This window comes from Oncorhynchus gorbuscha, linkage group LG03, assembly GCF_021184085.1.
Source record: "Oncorhynchus gorbuscha isolate QuinsamMale2020 ecotype Even-year linkage group LG03, OgorEven_v1.0, whole genome shotgun sequence".
NCBI lineage: Eukaryota > Metazoa > Chordata > Actinopteri > Salmoniformes > Salmonidae > Oncorhynchus > Oncorhynchus gorbuscha.
In genome coordinates this window covers 59265491-59271370 of record NC_060175.1, presented here as the reverse complement: position 1 = coordinate 59271370, position 5880 = coordinate 59265491, and positions in this window count along the sequence as shown.

Sequence of the window (5880 nt, the reverse complement as noted above, 5' to 3'; positions counted from 1 at the left end):
AGAAAGTTAAGCTACGTAGCAAGAATCTTATTGACTAAAATGATTAAAATGATACAGTACTGCTGAAGTAGGCCAGCTGGCAGTGGGTGCGTTGTTGACACTACACTAATCAAGTCGTTCCGTTGAGTGTAATAGTTTCTGCAGTGTTGCTATTCGGGGCTAGCTGGCTAGCTAGCAGTGTTGTTTACGTTACGTTGCGTTAAAAGAACGACAATAGCTGGCTAGCGAACCTAGAAAATCGCTCTAGACTACACAATTATCTTTGATACAAAGACGGCTATGTAGCTAGCTATGTAGCTAGCTACGATCAAACAAATCAAACCGTTGTACTGTAATGAAATGAAGTGAAAATGTGATACTACCTGTGAATGCGACCGGGTTGTTGAGTTCTATTCAGAAGACGTTGGCTAGCGTTGGCTAGCTAGCAGAGTCTCCTACGTTAAGGACGACAAATAGCTGGCTAGCTAACCTCGGTAAATTAAGATAATCACTCTAAGACTACACACTCTAAACCTAAACAACACAATTATCTTGGATACGATGATACGAAGACAGCAAAGACAGCTATGTAGCTAGCTAACACTACACTAATCAAGTCGTTCAGTGTGTAATAGTTTCTCCAGTGCAGCTAATCAGTGGACGTTAGCTAGCTGGCTAGTGAAGACTACGTTAGGACGGCGAAATACGATAATTACGCAATTATCTTTGATACAAAGACGGCTATGTAGCTAGCTGAGAAGAAATTGCTAAGATTAGACAAATCAAACCGTTGTGCTATAATGAAATATAATGAAAGTTATACTACCCGCGGGAGCGAAGTGCAGATGCGACCACTCGCTCCAACCGGAAGTAGTCATTACAGAGACTGGACTCTGTTTATCATGAATCCTTGCGCTTTATTACAAGTGCCAAGTCACTCACCCACCATTGTACATTGTACCAAATGGTAAGTTGGACCTCACTTTATATGCGCAGAAAGATATATTTGTATGTGTTCATCTACAAAGCCCTTTTGGGTAAACATCCTCTTTACCTCTGTAGTCTGGTCTCCTTCACCACCAGCGGTTACCATACCCAGTCTGCTAGGTGGTTGCTACTTAAAGTCCCCAGGAAATTCACAGTATTAGGCAAGACTGCCTTCTCTTCTTGTGAACCAGACGCATGGAATAATTGTGCCACTGAATTCGTTTAAAATATTGATGGGAGACTCTTGTTCACACCAGGTTCCCCAAGGGCACCCCCCCCACGCTCAACTCAAAAGATGGCGCACAGAATGCAAAAATATTCTTAGAAATATTTAACCTCCACACATTAACAAGTCCAATCACTCAAATGAAAGATAAACACCTTCTTCATCTACCCAGCGAGTCAGATTTCTAAAATGTTTTACGGCGAAAACATAGCACATATTTATGTCAAACCACCACCAAAGACACAGCCAATATGTAGCCATTTTGTCGAACAAAAGATGCAATCACAAACGCAGGATTAAAAGAAAAATAATTCACTAACCTTTTGAAAATCTTCATCAGATGACAGTAATAGGACATGTAACACAGTACATTTATGTTTTTTTCAATAATATGCTATTTATATCCATAAATCACCGTTTACATTGACGCCATGTTCAGAAAATGCTCAAAAATGTCCGGAGAAATTATATATAACTCCGCCAGATAACGCCAGATAACAGCAATACACATCATAAACTTTGACTAAATATACATGTTCTACATATAGTTAGAAAGATTCACTGCTTTTTAATGCAATCGCTTTGTCACATTTCTTTTTAACGTTACAGAAATGGTTAATTTTTCAATAATCTGAGACTAAAAGGGTAAAAACAAAGTTTTGATAAAAACTGCACACTTCAAGGAGTTGGATATTCAACGAGTTGATCTGATGGTCAGATGTGATATTTGTGACCCTTGCTTGAGGTACAGCAGAGGAGCAATAGAAAGGAAAAAGGCGTAAGAAAAGGAAACTACATTGGTGAGTTCATAAACAGCCTCTACCCTCCATTCTATTGACGAACATACAATCACTGGAGAACAAATTGGATGAGCTCCGCTCAAGATTATCGTATCAGCGCGACCAGAAGAACTGAAACATTCTATATTTTTTGGAGTTGTGGCTGAACAAGGACATGGATAATATACATCTAAGTGGTTTTTCTATGCATTGGCATGAAACAGCGGCAGCATTGGGTAAGCTCAAGGGGGAGGTGTATGTCTCAGCTGGTGCTATTGAGAGCATCTTGACAGGCTGCATCAACGTCAACCACAAGGCACTACAGAAGGTAGCGCATACAGCCCAGTACATCACTGGGGCCGAGGTCTCTGCCATCTAGGTTCTCTACCCTGAAACTTTTCCCAAGGTCGATGCTTTAAATGAGAATGTGTTCTCAGTCTATTTACTGGGTAAAAATAAATAAATACAGTACCATTCCAAAGTTTAGACACACCTACTCATTCAAGGTTTTTCTTTATTTTTACTATTTTCAACATTGAAACTATGAAATAACAGATATGGAATCAAAAAGTGTTATAAAATATATTTGTATTTATTTATTTGAGATTCTTCAAAGTAACCACCCTTTGCCTTGATGACAGCTTTGCACACTCTTATTTATACGGCTGTGGCCAGATCGAGGTTATTGGGACAGTATTATGCCCAGTCATAAATCGTTGGATAACAAAAGTAAACTGTAATGATGAGAGTATACAACTATTGACCATAAAGTGTGCTATCACTCCACAAATGTCTTGTTAACAAACTATAGTTTTGGCAAGTCGGTTAGGACATCTGTCTGTAACAATTGTTTACAGACAGATTATTACAGACAGATTATTTCACTTATAATTCACTGTATCACAATTCCAGTGGGTCAGAAGTTAAAATACATTAAGTTGACTGTGCCTTTAAAGAGCTAGAAAAATTATGAAAATTATGTCATGGCTTTAGAAGCTTCTGATGGGCTAATTGACATCATTTGAGTCAATTGGAGGTGCCTCTTTGCTTGACATCAAGTGAAAATAAAAATAAATCAGCCAACACCTCAGAAAAAAAATTGTAGACCTCCACAAGTCTGGTTCATCCTTGAGAGCAATTTCCAAACGCCTGAAGGTTCATCTGTACAAACAATCGTACGCAAGTATGAACACCATGGGACCACGCAGCCGTCATACCACTCAGGAAGGAGACGTGTTCTGTCTCTTAGAAATTAATGTACTTTGGTGGGAAAAGTGCAAATGAATCCCAGAACATCAGCAAAGGACCTTGTGAAGATGCTATGAGGAAACAGGTACAAAAGTATCTATATCCGCAGTAAAAATGAATCCTATATTGACATAACCTGAAAAGCCGCTCCAAAACCGCCATAAAAAAGCCAGACTATAATAATAATATAATAATAATATATGCCATTTAGCAGACGCTTTTATCCAAAGCGACTTACAGTCATGTGTGCATACATTCTACGTATGGGTGGTCCCGGGGATTGAACCCACTACCCTGGCGTTACAAGCGCCATGCTCTACCAACTGAGCTACAGAAGGACACTAGGCAGTGTCCGGTTTGCAACTGCACATGGGGACAAAGATCATACTTTTTGGAGAAATGAAAAGTAGAGCACGAGGGGTTTTTGACTAAACGAAACTAACTGTACTCCCGTCTCCTGCCTGGTCATTTCTCCACAATACAAATATTACATTGGCGACGTGGTGCTTAAGCTTCTTCATACCTCTTGGTGTTAGGGGGCAGTATTTTCATTTTTGGAAAAGAAACGTTCCCGTTTTAAACGGGATATTTTGTCAGGAAAAGATACTAGAATATGCATATAATTGACATCTTTGGATAGAAAACACTAACGTTTCCAAAACTGTAAAGATATTGTCTGTGAGTATAACAGAACTGATGTTGCAGGCGAAAGCCTGAGAAAAATCCAATCCGGAAGTGCCCCAGGTTTTGAAAGCGCTGCATTCCAATGACTCCCTATTCAGCTGTGTATGTACCATCAACGAGCTTACGCTTTCTAAGGAATTTTCTAGGAAGATTTATGTCCGTTGCGTTATGCTAATTAGTGTCAGATGTTGACAACGGTCCCGTTCACGCGATGGGGTGTCACTACAGGTTAAACGGACATTGCTTGAAGGGAAGAATGTTGGGTGAGTAATAAAACCCAAAATAATTATGTAAATCATCAGTTATTTATGTATTGTTTTCTCCAGTAGAAAAGGCTAAGCACTGCTAGTAGGTACAGTGTTCAGGAGCTGCCAAGTAGCAAGGCTATTGGAGTCCAGAATAGCGACACTGCCCTCTGGTGGTTAATAAAATAAATAAAAACTGTCATTGAACCCATTGAAATTAGGCGATATCAATGGAGAAATATTGCAAAATTTAAAAATGTAAAAAGGAAGAAGCGTAAAAGTTTGTACATTTTTACAAATGAGTGCAGTCAATAAAATAATTGCAGAAACTTCTGAAATGAAGAAAGTGAAGAATTACATGAAAATTCAGAAAATGAAGGAATACATGGAATAAGGAAACACAACGATTAACTGTGGAAATGGCAACCATTGGTCATGTACCGGAGTTTGAGGCTACAAAAGAGGTATTGATTCCAATTTAGAGTGTTTTGAGTGTTGGCTGGCTGCAAATGAAATCAAAGATGAAAAAAAAGCGGACGTATTTCTCAGTGTTTTGGGTCCACCTGAGTATGGATCGCTGAAAGGTCTCATTGAACCAATAAAAGCAGTGGAGTTGACCTCTGCAGAATTGACTGAAACTCTTTCAAGGCATTTCAAGCCTAAACCAATTCTCATTTCAGAAGGTTTCAGATTTTACCAACGTCACCAGAGTCAAGGGGAAAACGTGGCTGACTAACATCCTTGCTTTATAAAGCCTGGCAACTACATGCGAGTTTGCATGATTTCTCGATGACGCTCTCCGAGACAAGTTTTGTATGTGGTCTCACAGGTGAAGGACCTGATCTTTAAGAAAGCCTGTGATATCACACTTGGACTCGAGCTTTCCCACAGGGATACTCTTGAGGTATCGGGACAAGCAGAACGTCAGAAAGGTTTTTATAGGCAATGTTGTGTGCTTCACGTGGTGACACACGTGGTGAAAAAGGCTCACAAAAGTCACACTTTTCTCAGTCCCGTCCTCAAGGATACACAAGAACAAAGCAGCCAACAACATCACAAAGCCAAGTTGCTACAGATGCAGGGGAGATAATCATCAGCACAGTGAATGTCGATTCCAAAATTAAAAGTGCCACAATTGTGGAAATGTTGGACACTTACAGAGAGTGTGTAAAGCTCCAAAACGCACAGCAAGAGCGCACAAAGTGTCAGACGCAGCACAAGAAGAGGAAGGTACAACTGAAACAGTAGTGAAACTATTCACAGTGTACACAGCTCAACAACAAGAAGATGGAATTTATCTCAGAATGGAGTTAGCAGGAAAACCAGTAAAAAATGCAGCTGGACACCGGAGCGACTGTATATCCTGTTCCAGAGACTTTACAAAGACAAACTGAAAGAGTGCCTTCTTCAGCCAGCGTCCATCCGCCTTCCTTCATACACTGGTGACACTATTCCTGTGTTAGGGTAGATCCAGGTACCAGTCCGGTATGAGGGGAAGGAGTGGACGCTACCGCTTGTCATTGTTAAAAGAGAAAAATCAGCCAATGCTAGTCAGAAACTGGTTACAAAAGATCAAGTTGAACTGGGGAGAAATGACAAGCCTGTGAGTCAGGCTACACTCACTAACATGCCCGAGAAGCACAAATAACTTTCCAAAGATGGCTACGGCGAAATAACAGACTTCACAAAAAATGTCTGTGTGAAAGAAGGAACCGCTGCAAAATCCCTGCAT